The 16,715-nt window shown below is 38.6% G+C and overlaps 1 long non-coding RNA gene across 2 annotated transcripts in view; it reads right to left on the bottom strand.

The window, feature by feature from the left end:
* LOC106036272 (uncharacterized) overlaps positions 1-16,715 on the bottom strand; it is a 251,628-nt gene that overhangs the window by 118,935 nt on the left and 115,978 nt on the right. For both annotated transcript variants that reach the window (XR_010833491.1, XR_010833492.1), the window contains exon 3: positions 13,011-13,192. This is a non-coding gene — a long non-coding RNA (uncharacterized lncRNA). The remainder of the gene's footprint in view (positions 1-13,010; positions 13,193-16,715) is intronic.

Here is a 16,715-nt window from a genome sequence, read left to right as displayed (position 1 = left end):
AAGCCACAATAGAATTTTCTGCATTTTTATTGTAATCATTTGATAAATATGCAATTTACTGATTATAATGAAAAATCCAGAATTAATAAACTGGAAGTTAGAAAGCCACAAAGGAGAAGTTAATCACTATTCAAGGAAGGTATTTTTTATTCAGCTGTAAATGTAGCAGAACACACTGGGTAAAAAAGGGAAAAAGTATGAAAACATATTATTCCTTGTTTTGCTAAAAAGCCCAAGAGCCTTACTTCCAAATATCTTTTATAAACATTCTTCTGATTTTGTTCAACAAAATAATAAATATATAAAAGAAATACTGTATATTAGCTACATAGTGAAATACATATCCAATACATGGAACAATTTAAAAAAAAACATTTTAAGAGTTGTATCCATGTGTTTAATACAGAATATGGACAATGACTTACAAATAACGTATTTTTACATACTTTTAAAATTTTTCAGGCATTATTGAGTTGCATGTAAATTGGAGGGAAAAAATCTCCCATTTCTGCCTAAAGTACAGAAATCTTGTCATATTTGAGATACTGTATTTACTTTCTGATGGTGTGATGTTGTTAATACATGATAAGTTTGGCACAATTAAAAAAAAAAAGTTTGCAAAAGGCCGCAGAATACAGCAGCAGAGATAAAAGACAGTGGGGGAGGAAAAAAAAAAAAAAGAGAAAAAAAAAAAAGGACATGACCTGGCCTTGTACCTAGCTGCATATTTGTGACCAATATTAAGGCTTAAGGAAGCCAGAAATTGCAAAATGGATGAAGTTTTCCCAAGTACCTGAAGTAGTAATTCACCTAATGTCTACAACAGCCAGGAAAGAGATACCTTTTCTGTCTTCGAAGAGCCCATTTATCCATTTCACAGGGGACTTCTGCAGTGTAAAGCTCCAGAAAGCCCATGGGCTGGTGGAGGGAGATGGCATCCAGCTGCACAGGGCAGCCCAGGCAGCCCATCAAGAGAAAAGGCACAAAATAGAGCCAGAGGCAGCTCCAAGGCTGCCAACACAACTGCCTACAAAAGCTGCCAATGAGCCAGAAACTGCTTGTGGGAAAATATCACTTACCCTTAGCATCTGGGTCCCATGATTACTGTCCAAAGAAACACAGACTGGTAAGATAATGGCAGGATAAATAGAACTTCTTTTCTCGTACCTCTTCCCTTTTACTCCTACAGATTTTTGACACCCCCTCAACTTGTGTGTGTGTGTGTATAAAAATAAAAAATTCTGTTCTTTTTAATCCCTGTGTTACTCATGAAGTAAAATGAGTCTTCCTGCTTCATCTTTAAAAATAGCTTTTGCACACTTCCCCTGGCTCCTGAAATACAAGACATAGTAGGGCTATTTGTTACCATTATTAACATGTTTTTGGTGAGCTGCAGGCGTGTTTACATTAGAAAGGAAGTCCCTGCTCTGTTGGAGGTAGTCCTGGGGTGTCTAAAAGGCTCACAGGAGTCCTTGACATGGATGCTCTAAAATTAATTTCTGTTCCCATATAATTGTCTCAGCATCAAATATTTATATTTTCTTTGATTTCAGGAAGGGATCAGATGCAAAAGTTCCTGGCAGTCCAAGAAGAAAGCCCACTCAGTCTCTACTACTGGGTTTGAGAAAGAACACAGGAGAGAAAAGGAAGAGCTTGGCACTTTCCAGTTGCAGCATGAGAAATGGGGCTCTTGCGACAAGTAAATAGGGCTAAGTGAGAATTGGCTCCCTAAGGTGAAGGGTGTCAAAAATGCTAGGGAACCTAAAGGACAGAAATGTCATATATATATATAGTGAATTGGCCTGAACTTCCCTACACTCAGGGTTGCCCAGGAAATTTTACTGTCATTAGCTTTTGGTCAGAATTGATAGATTTCCATTTCCATGCATTATCTAGTCACCAAAGGGGGAAAATTTCTTCTATTAAAAATAAACAGCATTATAATCTCACCGGCATAGTATGCTTTTTCTTGTAGAAATTCATTAAGAGGAGTAAACTCTAGCCAGAACTGCAGTTTGTACTTTTGCACCACACTCAAACAGACTTGGACAGCTGCTCGTTAATACCATCTGGTTATGTATAACTTCTACAGGGTTCTGCAATGTCCAGGTGTTAAACAAAACACAAGCTGACATCATTCTGTGGATTGTGTTCTAAAAAATATGGCCTCGTGGTGGTTTACAGGGAAAAAATCACACTGCTTTTTTGGTGAACTGCGTATAAAATGGCTGAAGAGAACAAGTTGTTATTCTGTGTAGATTTTGAAATTGGGCAAATCTCTATCTCTGCATGCACAAATTCATGTTTATAAGCAGAGGCCTACACTAAACCTTTTATTAAAATATTCTTCCTGGTAAGGAATAAGGAGCTTAGAGTAATATAAACAAAATTTATAGGAATATCTGTGGGCTGCAGATATATTTAAGAGTATAACCAGCAAAAAAATTTTCAAGAGAGACTATCAATAACATAAGAGGAAAGTGTAAGATGTATTTCCTGTATAATAAATGGAGCAATCTGGATTCAATATCATAATTAGTTTTTTGTTTGTTTGTTTTTTAAATTGTCACGGACAGAAAGGTGTTTGATTCCATCTGTGGACTGTTTTGATTGATGGGCTATTTGATTGAATGGTGCTGAGAGATCTTCATTTCTATTCCTGTGCAAATTAATGAATTCCAAAACCCATTCAAAATGTATAGCATTATTTAAACTTCCATTAAACAAATCAGAAAAATTACTACTGAAGAGTTCTGGCTCCTGCTTATGCATTGGGTAAGGTCTACGTTCAAAACCAAATTTACCTCCAGTGTGAGTCTGAGCTCAAGAGAAAGGTACCATACACATAATTGGCACTAGGCAGCCTTGTACTTGGAAACAAGAAGAAAAGTATATGTGAAAATGAATTGCTTTTAGTGAATAGAAGTGCAGAATACTAACTGAGATACCTGTGATGTACTGTTCGATCCTCATTTTCAATACTGTAGAAGGACGAGTACAGAAGATTGTGTTTGATAACTCTGAGTATGGTCAAAATGAAACACACTTTAGATAACATCATGTGTGTGCCAAGAGATGCTGGGCTAACTCTGTTTTACATTAAGAAAAAAAGTTAATAGTTATATAAAGACATATTAAAAGGTTACAGATGAAGTCAGACTTTATATGCAGATGTGCTATATATTATCTTGTAGTATCATAGTGCTGTTTCTAGAATTGAAAAAAAGAGGTTGTATTTGTTCTTTTTCATAGCAAGTTAGTATGCAGAATATTTTGCTTGCTTTTTTCATACACATTCAGTTTATAGGCTTTTTTTTCAATTATCTTAGTGTCTTGAATATTTAGTGGCATGCAGATCTTGCTTACATTCTACATTTTCTTATTTCATTCTAATTACTTCAAAACCTTATACAGAAGCTGCATCATAATATTATTTACTTCTACTTGACTGAAAATCATGTACATTTTCTTGAACATGGGAATATTTTTAATTTTTAATATGGAATTGCTTAAGAAGGCACACCATTTGAGTAGTTAGGCCAAATGTTCCAAATAAAACATGCCACCTGCATTTCAGGACAAAAAGAAGCATTGAGGCTTACTTATTTTAGAAGAAAACCAATGTCACTTCACCTTCAACAATTTTATCGTTTTGACATGACCAAGAAAAAAAATGTCAAAATTCTCACTAGTAAAGCAAGGAATATATATTCACCTTGAAAAAATAAATGTTTTCCCTAAGATATGTTGTTTTTTTTCTTATGGAAAGAGAGTTATGCTTTTATACAGGCAAGCATTTCTTTTCTCCTAAGACACCAGCTGAAAGTGCAGAGGACTAGTTAGCTGCACACACACTCCATGTTCATCCTGTATTCTTTGGAATAACTGTCCAAATTTTATTAGGATTTTCTTATAATGATGTTATATGATGTTCTTGTTGTGATACCTGCGCATGTAGAGATCTTAATATTGATTTACTATGTCTTTTGCCCATCCTTGAGCAGCGTAGATAGCAATTACAGCTGTTGGTGGTATCTATTTTGTCTTTTCATAATTGTCATTTCTGGTTCTACTTAAGATTAAAATATGAAAATTGCATCACGTGCACATGAACAGGGCATCAGCTAAGTTATCAGCAGTATCATGGCAGCATCATCATTTTAAACACTTTCCTCTCTATCTTGTTTATGAAAACTGCATACTGCAACATAAACTTTTAGAAGGAATGTGTCATCGCACAAGCAGTCCTGACAGGAAGCCCTCATTCAGATCATTAATATATTCCCCCCAAAATCATCAGGGACAGAGAAACACCTGTACAGCTGCACCAGATGTTTCTGAATAATTTTGCTTGGCTTGCCGTCTGAGATTGATCAGTTCAATGCTGATTCCTTAGCTAGATCTAAAATCACTTGCAGGCTTCTTATTGCCAGCATTTTGCTCAGCTGAAGTTGCAGAGATGCTGTGGAACATGCTATTTTAATTGCACAATGGATTTTTAAAAAGCGGTAAAGGCAAAAACTAGCATTAATATTAAGTTACCGTTCATGCTCCCCAATAATTAATATAAATCATATTCCAACCATATGCTTGGATGAGGGGTGTGTAATTTATACAAAGAAACAGCAGAAAATATTTTCAAACTTCCCAGGTTTCTATTTTTAGAGAAGCAATTTTCTTTAACACTAGAAAAATACATCTTGTACAGGGTTGGCCTGGAGTGGGTTTATTTACAATCTGTTCATGTACAGAACACAGCTGAGATAATGGAGAGTAAACCTCAGACGTAACATCCTTGCAAACATCAACGTTATCTACCAGTCCTCCCAAGCAGGGCATTCGATTACTTGTCAATGAAGTTAATCTTCTATTAAAAATGAAGTTGAACAAAGAAAAACAGAACGAGAAGCAAAGAGTAGGTATTTCACTTTTGTTGTTGTTTTGTTTTTTGGGGGGGCTTTTTTAAAACACTCTGGCTGGTATTTTAAAAGATCTTTTGCACACATTTGGATACAGATGAGAACAATGAGATACCCTGTAATAATTAATATATATGCAATCTATAGCATACATTCTCTTCTTATTAGAGGCTGTGGGTTTTTTGTTGCAATCTAGCTAATAAAGGCTTTCTTTTCCACAAGAGAATTTTGACAGGGTTGACTCCAGACGGCTTTCCAGCTGAGGTCTGGGGCCTTGCTGAACCTTCAAAATTTTCCCATTTGAGCTGCATCAAAGTGAAGGAAATTCAAGGATCACTAACGTCTCAGATGGTAGCACTTGCCCTAACAACCAAGGTTCAGGAATTCTTTGGAGCAGGCTGAGGTCATTTTTCTCCCCTTTTCTCCTAATGCTTTTCTCTATTAATCAGAGCTCACAGCTCAGATTGGTCTTCAACTTCCTCCCAATCCTTGCTAAGCCTGTCATTTCTAGCTATTATTTACTTTAATGGACTTTGGCTGATCCCTTATGAAGCTTTGGATCTGAGAATAATAAGGCTGGAGAGTAACGGGCACAGACATGGGTGTGGGTTTGCCTGCAGATTAACCGTGGCAGATGGGCTTTATTGCGGTTTCCTGTGTGCCGAGTGTTGATTGAGAGGGTATAATGAGAGAGGTGGTGTCTGCACAATGGCTGCAGCCACTTCATTGCACCTCGCGTCTAAACAACCCCATTTTTCTAAATCTTTGGGTTGTGAAATTTTAGGAAGTCAGAGCACAAGAACAAGTACAAAAACAACTGTAAATAACCATGAATGTTAATCCAACCCTAATTGGTCCCTTCTTTCATTATGGGTACATTTTGCTGAGCTTTTTCTTTTCCCCCTTTTCTTTTAACAAATTAATTATATGGACAGTGATGCATACATTTGACTTTTATAAGTTTAACGCAAATATTACTTCATATCAGCTTATATCATTATTAATATTAATGTCCCATTAGTTTTTGCATTATTAACATCAGCAGCAAAAGCTTACCTTGCGATCATCTTGTTATGCTTTAGGTTTTTGTCATCTTGGGGAAATTTGTTTGAATTAAATTATCTATTGTCTAGAGAATATCAAAAATAACAGCAGGAAAATGGCTTATATCTGGCAAAATGTGTCAAAAAATGCAAAAAATGCTTTTCTAAGTCCAAATACCATTAACTTTCAGCAGCAATCAGATAATAAATTATTTTCAGCTATAGGTACTATCAAAAGATCTTTTACAAATTCCCCATTTTAAAGATTTTACTTAATTCCTCCCTTTCACTGATGGATTAAATCACAACTATTGATTCTTTTCTTCCTTTGGGGCTTTACCCATCTGTCCTAATGCTTTCATCCTAGCACCCCTTGGGCTGAGAGAAGTGTTCTACAAATGAACTAGTGAAAACCTGGAGAAGATTCCAGGTCAAGTTTGTGTACAAGAGTTTAATTTTTTAGTGACAGTCTTCCCTTACTGCAGACGAAAGTTTCCACACAGAGCCGCACAAGCTAGCCCCACCAATTATCCTCCTCCTTTGAAAACCATTATCAAGTTTTTCAAAACTTCTTTCATTTCACTGTTGTCACTCGATGAAAAGGAAACTAACCACCATGTCAAGACAACTCGGCTGCCTAGCAACCAAGGGCCACATTTTAATTCTGACTTGCTTCTGGTCTTGACTAATGGAAAGTGACTATGTTAAGCCAGTCAGAAGAGTTGTTTGTCACTTCTGAAATGCAAACAAAACTATATTGTTTCGAAAGTCCGGGGTGTGATTGATGTTAAGATTTACAGTAACATCATTCATTTGCCCTTGTGTTTTAGTGGGATTGATGTCATATCTTTTCATGGTTTATTAAACGCTTTGCAATAGTCCAAATACATGATGCTTTTTGTCCCAAAGGATCTAAAGAGATTTTCCTTATGCAAGAAAACTGGACTCTGACTTGTGAGACTTAATGATGCCATTCAACATGTGCCTACAATTTAATATGAAACATCAGGAAAGAAACAGGAATGTATATCAAACTGACCGGGGGAAAAAAAAAAAAAAAAAAAGCCAGCACAGAAAGAAATCAACACTTTTGGGGGAGGGGAAGAAAAGATACACTGCTAACTTCCCAGTTAAATAAAGCTTGTTCAGACAAGTTTTCCCACAGCTGTATTTTTTTCCCACTTCTAATACCAACACAAAAAGTTTAAATTTTTGCTCTCCACCTCTTTCATTATATATGCACCAACAAATACAAAACGTGTATATTGCACCAAATTGTAACTGAAAATATTGTAAGATCAGCATCGATTATCCTGATAACGTATGACAGATTCAAACAGGTTTTAACAGTTTGTTTTCAAAGTTATCTAAAATAAAATCCCCCCTAAGTACAGTTATATTGTAAATTATTTTTGTAAAGGCCAGATTGATTTTTCTAAGAAATTAATGATCAGAAGAGGATGAATGAATCTACAGACAGTTTTTTCCTCAGGAACAGGGGGATAGACACACACTCTCCTTGCATATATATCATTTTTGTTATTATATATTCGAAATATGTGCATGTGTGAGCATATATATGCACACACAAAAATATAAACAGAAAGGAAACCACAGTTGTGGTAGTTTCTGTTTGATTTCAATAGTATAAATCACTTTTCAAATGTCTATTATTAATTGATGCAGTAATATGATGAATATTCAGGACAGTAAGCACAGTATAGATTTTGCAAGTATACTTACATCAGCATCATTGCTATATTAGAGCTATAAGAAGACCCTTATTCATTTTTAAAAACAGATAATTAAAATTGAAGCATAGCAATATATGCTGCCATCACAGTTGCCATGTAGGACTCTTGGGAATGGTCCATGAGGTACCCACCATGTCAGCTGCCTGGGTAGAAGCTTAGAAATTTTGATGGAGGGAAGGTGTACGTGGGGAAGGAGAAGCAATTCAGCCTGCTTTGAGTCCTGATCCTTCTTGGTCCACAATAGATGGTGATCCTCTTCCAAACATTCCTAATAATCAATCTATTGTATATAGGATTTATACGATCTGAAGAGAAACCAGAGTATATATACTCGTCTCATGCAAAACAAAACCTCTGCCTACTATCTTGAACTAATGGCATGTGGGACATTATCTCCCATGTTATCTATCCTTACCAGCCAGCAGTCCAAATGCAGTGGTCAGCTCAGCACCAGTGCTGTGCCCTCCAATGTAACAGGATAATGGATATTGATTGCAGGGAGCTGCAAGGAGCTATCATGCGGATCCAGTCCCCAGAGTAGGACAGTATTGATATCAGTGGCGTAAGCAGCTGTCAGAGCCAAACGAGCAGGCTTTTAGCTGAGGACCGTGCTGTAAGAGGTCAAAGAGCCTGGCAGAGGACAAGCAGAGATATCCCAAGGCTGATAACGCTGTTGTTCTCCCCGTATAGGCAGGCTCAGCAGGGAAGGATGCTGCATCTCTTTTACCTGCCCTGAGCCCATTGGTGTGATGATGCAAGGCTGTGCCTGGAACCTCCCTTCCATGGTCAGAAAGCACCAGGATATGGGGCCCTCCTAGGAAGGGTAAATCCCATTCAGGATGCTATGAAAGTACAGTGTTTTCTTGTTTGAGTCCCAGCCTCAGCAGAGACCAGTACAGGACTTTGAAAGGATCCTGAATAATTGCACCAAAGCACTGAGGCCTTAGGGCTTGGCTAAATAAGTGAATTCCACTTAATGCTGATCGTAAGAAAAAGGGTAAATTAGATGCATAGATTTGTTGGGCAGATGAAAAAAAGTAAGGTTGTATGCCTGTCCACCTTCCAGAAAATAAAGATCTCTGCTAAGGCCTGTTACTTCAGGATTTCTCAATGCATGATTAAGCTGAAGCATTAGTGACCTCAAGGAAGGAGGAGGAGAAAGAGGAAGGAAAGCAGCTGCCCAACCCTTCCACTGAGTGGAAGTCAGGACTGGATCAGACACAGTAACTCCATTGACTCAGGAAAATAAAAATACATTCATTCAGAAAGGTTATCTACTCAGTCTATGTCTGGATATTAGGTCAGTGGATTACCTCAGTCGATCGCCAGTCTCAGCAAGTCCTTCATCTCCAAGGAGCAAATTAAAAACATGCACATTCCAGATCACAGCATTTTTACAGTCCTCATCATAGCCAAAAAGCAAAAGCTGGGTGTAAAACTGTCTCTCTATAGCCAAATCACACACAAAGCATGCTGTAAATCAGCTTCACCCCAGGGAAGGTGAGCTGTAAACTACCTATCATTTTACACAGCTACATATAACCATCATGGTGGAGGAAACATGAAAAGGTCAAGAGATTTTTCTAAACTACCTACATCTCTGGAGTAGCTCAAGAAGCCACATAATCTAAGGTCCTCAGTTAGTATCTGTGTCTGCTCTTTTTTTCCTTATGGAAATGAACATGTAGCTTTCTAACTGCCTTCAGCTTCTGCTGAATTAAACACATTCCAGCGTCTCTAGAGCAGCTTTTAGGCAATTGCGCTCCCCCTTGCATTCTCATGGGTAATCCTTCTGGGCGAGAAAATACATAACGAAGCCCTCAGCTGACAACTGGGAGGCCTGCCACTGGTTATTGCCATCAGTTATTTTTCAACTGATTCAAAGATAACACAAAGACTGAAAGCTTGTAGCTACTTCTTTTGAGAAAACAGTTTGCTCAAAGTCAAAACAGTTCCTCTTCATCCTGAGGATTACCCGAGAGTTTCCAGTAACCTACTGGAGACCGACTCAAAATTAAAAAATAAAAAATAAATTAAAAAAAAAACTTTTTCTTGCAATATTCTGTATTCTTTTACAAAAATAAACATGCAAATGAAATTGCAGTGCAACTGGCTGAAACTTTCTACAATTGCTCCAGGTTCATAAACATTTCATGAACTCAGATCAAATTTCAATTACAATGCAAATACTTCCATGAGCGGCAGAATGAAAGACACTTGTTCTACCCTGGCTTCGTATGTGTAGTCAGGTTGCTTGGGACCTCAGGAGGTACAAAGCTTCAACTGAACATGCTGCCCCAGGTGGGATATTCTCTGTCCTGCAAAGACTGCCAATATCTAAGGTGCCTTTCCAACAGTGAGAACGACAGCACACCTTCCTTTTCAACAGAAACGCTTGGCCAGTAGATTCACTATAGGTCATAGCCTGACACAAATATAAAAAACATACAGAGATCTGTGATCATAAAAAGACTATTTCCAAACAGGCTGAAAAATATTTTGGTACAGTCAGAAGCAACAACAGGGGCAGGCCGAGCCTACGTGAACCGTTAGTTTCCCTGTCTGCCACAAAAAAGACATTTTCCTGCAGCTCCTGGCTAAGCTGCCCTTTGCACAAGTTGCCTGGTTTTCCATCTGCTTCAGCTAAAGCTCTGTCATACCTTGTATACTGTTGCTTTCTCTCTTTCAGCTGTTACTGAGCTCACCTTCTCCCCACACTGCAGACACATTGCTATTCTGGTCCCTTTGCTAATTCTCATTAGCGATGGCATTCACAGCTCACGCCACCACTCCCAGCAGGGCAGGCAGACCCTCCCCAGCCCCTGATTTCAGCTCCCTAGGCTCTCCCCAAGCCCTTCACCTCGCTTCTGCAAGGTTAGGGCTCTTCAGCTGTGCTCACACTGCCCCCTGTCCCCAGACAGGTCTCTCACTGTTCAAGTCCTTGAATCATGACTTCTTGTTCCTCCAGATGATGCACCAATGCCTCACATTGTGCTTCTTTGTCATCCTGACATTGTATGTTCCTTTCTGCAGTGAACATAACTTATTTGTATTGCACACAGTGCCCTGCAAATTTAGGGGACTATTTTAATGTGAGATAAATAATTACTATAATTAACAGAAAAACAAAATACCTCCTGCCAATTTGTCACAACTAAACACTTCTTTCCTTGCCAGATATTTTCATTTTTATGACATGAACATATAAGATCCCTCTTGTTTCTGTGTAGGGACATGCATCTCCCATTACCAGTAATGGGAATTATGTGTGTTCACTGAGGGGAGACTGTAGTCTACCCTGGCTTGTGGGCTATGCTAGCTGTGGCTATGCTTTATTGGATCATATGGAGCATGCCAAATAAAAAAATAGAAAAAAAAATCTTTTCCTTCTTCATTGTTCACAGAGAGTAATATGTAGGAAGCCCCGGAACACAATCATGCTTTTAATTAAGTGCTATTTGCAGGTGCTATATCACTCCTATTTCCTATAGCCATTTCTAAAAGAGCAATAACAAAAATTATCTGCAAAATAAAGTGATTAGGGATCAAAATTAGCTAGAGTTACTAGACTGATGAGAAATTTAGAAATGAGCAATTTTAATAAACCACATTTTGAAACTGTAAACATCCTTGTATGGGTAGATGCTGAAAAATACTAAACTTCATTTCACTATCAATTTTCTGATTCATCTGAAGAAGTTCATTATCTGTTAAATTGAAGGGAAGCCTCCCACAGAGGAATGCTATCTAAAGATGGATGTGTTTGTGTGTGAAAGGGTAGCCTTTCTTAGCTGTTTATCAAAAAAGACATTCATAGACTAGTTACTATATACTTCACTATTTTGTAAATATAAAGTACAATACATACATACAATCATATGACAGTGGTTCATTTTTGTCATCTGGTTTTGGCACATTAATACAAATTTAGTCCAAACATCCAAAGTTATGCTGCAAGTAATGCTGCCATCTGGTTTTAATGAATATCTGGGGTCCATTTTTCTGTTAAGCTTTTCTTATTGTGTTTGTGTGTTGCTTTTTCCAAGCTATCTGCATAATTGCTTAAAGATTTTACTGCAAAATTCATATCCTCACTGTGAATGAGGGAGAAGGGCAAAAACCAGGATGACAAAGGCTGAAATGAGGTGAAAGGCAAATTCAATTTTTCCTTGCACCATAGAAACCTCGTCAGGACTAGCTTTATCTGGTAATCCACATTTAAACTTTAACCTGTAGGGGGGCTCTTTGTGTTAGTTAATGTAAGCATAAAAAGAGTCTGAACCACTAATCAGATTAATCATATTTTGTGAGACTCAAAAGCTTCATTAAAAGGACCTCGTTTCCAAGCTACACATTTCAGAAAGGGGAAAAAAGTTGGCTATGAAAAGGAAAGAGTAACACTGAAATTCAAAAAGACACAGACTGTGTGTCTCCTGGAATTAAACCAAACAGAGTAAGAACTGGAACAACACCCACCTTCATAAAATACACCTTGACCATGCCAAAACAATTAGGACATTTTACTATTGAAATTTTGCATTCCCTACATTTACAAAGCTTTATCTTATGCACAAGAGAGAACTATTTATTAGGTAAATATGATAAATGTCTTCCCTTTTCTCATATTTACGGAAGTCTCCCTCTCCACTGAAGTAATCATATTTCCTAAGTATTTCAGGTGACCCCTCAGAGACAAGAAAATCTGAACTTCAGAAGAATAAGAACTGGAACCTGTCATCTGTAGTCAGGTTATTTACAGCCATGCAAGAAACACCCCAGTTCCCTAAAGACCATGAAAGTGAAAGAGCAAGATAGTTCCCCAAGTTAGCACTGTGTTGTGTTTGTTTTCAAAACCAGTGTAACTCTATTTTTAATTAAAAAAAAAAAAAGCCACAAATGAAACTTCAGTGAGGTTTTGTTTGTGCCTTTGGAACAAAACATGGTTTAAGAGTCAGAATCCCAGTCTCAGAATTTTGGTCATTATGTTCAACAAAAAGAATTTGCACTTAAGGCAATGTGAAGCCCAGTCAGTGGAGCTATTGTGGAGTTAGTGAACACCTGAAACCAGGGGGAACAATGATGCAAATGAACGACAAAGCTGAAAGTCTTACATTCAGAAAGTTACTTGACGCTGAGCAAATGAAACACTTAAATAAACATTTAAATACATGACATTTAGAGAGAATGTAAGAGGTGGGCAAAGAAATCAAGACATGACATCACTGGGAAGATCACTTGAAGTTACAAATATCCATTTTCCAATCATGGAACTGGGGAAGTGGACTTAGTCTTACCTTTGTTTTCCAAGCAAGATGGAGCATCCTTATGCTGATTAACAGCCAAACTGTTTCCTCATATTTCACCATCATACTTCAATTTTTCTTTTTCCATAACTTGCGAAGATCTCTTCATGTTCTTGTAGGCTCCATGATCCTCCATGCAACAGGTAAGTTCAGTCCTGGGCCACTTGGTTAACCTAAAAATATATTTTAATACACACACTGAATTCTCCACTTGATGTGGTTAAGCATAAATTAATATGTTTTTAAATGTCTATTTACTAACTTTATCCATAATTGTACTGAGACTATACTGCCTGACATAGTTATACTGAAAGGCGCTGTTCGTAGCCTGGGTAAGGAGACAGCAGGTGAGGAGAGGAGAAACCTTCTGCAGAAAATGACCAGTCACCAAGAAATTGTCATTACACTGCAAATCGCAGAATGGACAGACACAGCTTGGGTACACTAAATCCTTCTCCCATCTTCATTTTTGTGGAACCGATGTCCAGTCACTGCATGTGCTGCAGGGGCTTCAAAGAAAACACAGCAGCCCAGCTTTTCTACGCTCCACAAGCCTTACCCTGCGCACACAGGTTTATCACAAGCTTTCATTTTACGCATTTTCACGCATTTCTGAGCGTGTGCCACTGTGTGCCATTGTGTGCCCTGAGGTCTTCACAGTTTCTTCATCAAACCAAGCAGATGTCGAAATGTGCCTCAGCTTCCTCCAGCACACATTCCCCAGCTTTCTCTTCCAAGGAAAAGGAGGGGAGAAAGGCCAGTCAATGCCAAGGTCTTGCTCACTCCAGTGAGGAGCTGGGATACAGCCAAGGACAGGCTCACAGGTTCCTAGCATAGATGCAGACTATGATACAATTGAATTCCTCAGAAAATATCACACAAATCTAAGTTACTTACGAGTTGACTTCAGCACGTTTGCACGACTGTAAATGTGGAGCAACTGCACCGGCTTCAGCAGGATACTTCAAAGTCTAAGCCAGTGCAACCTGGAATCTAGCCCTTCAGATAAGCAAGAAATGATGTCCTAAAAGTACAGAAAAAAATAGTTGCCTAAACACACACGCATACAAAACCAAACATTCATAGGTCTGACCTACAGATATGACTTTAAATTACCCAAATCTAACTCTAAAAATGAGAAAAGCACTAGGATGCATTGCTATTATTTATCACCATTTTGTGTGGGGTCAGGTTTACTCAGCCTTCCTCCCTCACCTTGTTTTATGGTGAATTCCAGTGGAATCCACACAAACATTCTCAGAGAGCACAGCACAAACAACTATAATGAAGAATATCCCATATCAGCTTGTTATCTGAGCTGTGGTACTTCCCAGTCCATAGCAGGGCAGAGTTGATGGCATTAGCTTTCAGCACTGCTGTCAGTCTGCTCAAACTGCTGGGGATGGTCTAGGCTTCCTGCTTGTCTTCTCACTGAGCTGAGCCGGAGTTGTTCACATGCACGTGTTCACCACATTTTAGCTGAGGCTAATGACTAGTCAGGAGGAAGCAAACTACTGCAGCTCTTCTGACTACACTCCAAGTATGTTTCTTACTTTAGGAATTGGGAGTCTCAAAGGTGTAAAATCACATGCCCGTTCCCACAAATGTTTGTTTTGGTGACCCTCACAGAACTGGACTCTTTGAACTCCATGTTTGCACTCAGTCCTCCTGGCTGTACTCCATTTGCAATTCAGCCACTGGGGTGCAGGGGTTAGAGCTGGGTGCCCAGGTTGCTCTCCCCTACAGCAGTGCAGGTCATGCACAAAGCCTCGGTCACCTTTGTTGCCACTTGTGCTTCTACCTCAAGAGGACACGTCCATTTCTGAGAGACAGAACCACAGAGGCATGCAGCAAACTTCAAAAGCTGGAAGGGTTCAGATTACACTCATCAGCTCATGCAAAACTCTATCTTTAAGAAAAACATTTTTTTCGTTTTAATTCTGGGCTTGGGTAATGGCATCCACTAAGACCACGTGGAAAAACAAACAAACAAAAAAACAACACAGATGATTCAAGCTAAAATGTCCACATTTGTTCAGCCAGAATCTAGTAAATGCACATTTTGAAATTTGTTGTTCACAAAGATCTTAAGAATCTCTGTGACAGTATGATGTTAGTCATTTATGAATGTCCAAACCTGCTTTGCTTTAAATTTGTCAGTCTGTCAAAACCCAAGCAATTGAGCGACTGCTGAGACTGTTGCCTGATGAGAAGGTCAGGTCCACATTACCTGAGCTGCATAACATCACTTGTCTCTGCTCACTCCAGAGTAGAATTTTCCCTCTTCAGGAAGAAAAGCTATTTAACCCTGTCAGCAATGTATGTTCGAAACCCTCTGAGATAATTCATATTTGGTTGCAAAAGCCTATACTGATCTCCAATAGGCAACAACAACAAAAAAAGTAACATGCTTTATTCCTATTTCTATAAGAGAAATTCTTTTTAAAAGCAGTACAAACCTTATAAATTCCAAAGAAAGACACCACTGGAATGCCCACAGGAAAGCAGCAGACCCAGTGCTTTCACCACTTCAAACAAAAAATGTTGTTTTGCAAAAAGAAACCCCTCTCTTTTCTGTAGTTCTAGACTCTGCAGATCATTAGGTTGGCAAAGATCTTTTGATCATTTACAACTCCTTGGTAAGAAGTTTCCCACAAGGCTCACAATGCTCTAAGTCACCTTTGTTTCTTTTCTTCGGCCTCCCTCTCTCCAAGTTAAAACTCACGCAGACCAAAACAGCACTGCTGAGCTCAGCAGCATTGTGGAGGAGGAATCTGTGGCACCCTAAGTCCTGATTGTATAAAAACATGTAACATTACCAAGAGAGTGGAGCAGGGACACATTCCCATGACTGCTTGGCAGGGCTTCATGCCTACCAGGCATGTGTGAAGACAGCTTCACACCTATGAATATTGAAAAGAGTCAGACCCTCTACTCTGTTCTGAGATCTTAAATAATGATGGGGACACAAGTATGAAAATCTTTGCACTCAGAGAGCAAGAAAAAGAAAACACATAGGAAAGGTAACAATCGACAAAATTTGCATTTTTTTTCTATGTTACAAGTAATAAGGATGCATTTCTTCCTTCCATCTCCTGTCACCCACCTTCTGTCCTTGCTGCATCACCATGAAAACACTCCTATCTCCAATCTTTTAAGTACTTCATGAAGTTATGTCATCTAGTGTACTTTAAGACACAAACATTACGTGGTAACCTCCAACAGGGGAAGAGTAAACCAAGTTCCCTTTACTGTCAGGGCTGCCCCAAACACAGGAAGGATTTCCGTCCTTTAAAATTCCTGATGAGAGTGACTCTGCACCAGGAAATGCAAAATTCATCTCATAACCCAGTGAGATTCTGTAGAGAAAGCCTAAACCTACACATTTGGCTAGAGTGGGTTTCAGTGAATGTAATGGCCAAAAATATAGAAAAGGATTGTTCCTTGAGTCTCGTAAAAGATCTGGAGGGGAAGAAAGAGTACAAAAGATCAGGACAGTTCCCTAAATTGTCTGGATGCGATCTGAGCCAACTCCCTGTTGTTTGGATTTTTGTTTACCCTTGCAAATCTGAGGAGACAGTTCACCAGAGAATCCATTGGTTTGCTATATTTCAGAATGTTATTTCAGCTGGGGAGCCACTGGACAAGCTACGAGCAATTTTGCAGCTGCAAACATGTATAATGTCTTAGTTTTTT

Source organism: Anser cygnoides, chromosome 9, assembly GCF_040182565.1.
Source record: "Anser cygnoides isolate HZ-2024a breed goose chromosome 9, Taihu_goose_T2T_genome, whole genome shotgun sequence".
NCBI lineage: Eukaryota > Metazoa > Chordata > Aves > Anseriformes > Anatidae > Anser > Anser cygnoides.
The sequence above is the reverse complement of the archived record's forward strand: the minus strand, read 5'-3'. Positions and strand labels throughout refer to the sequence as shown.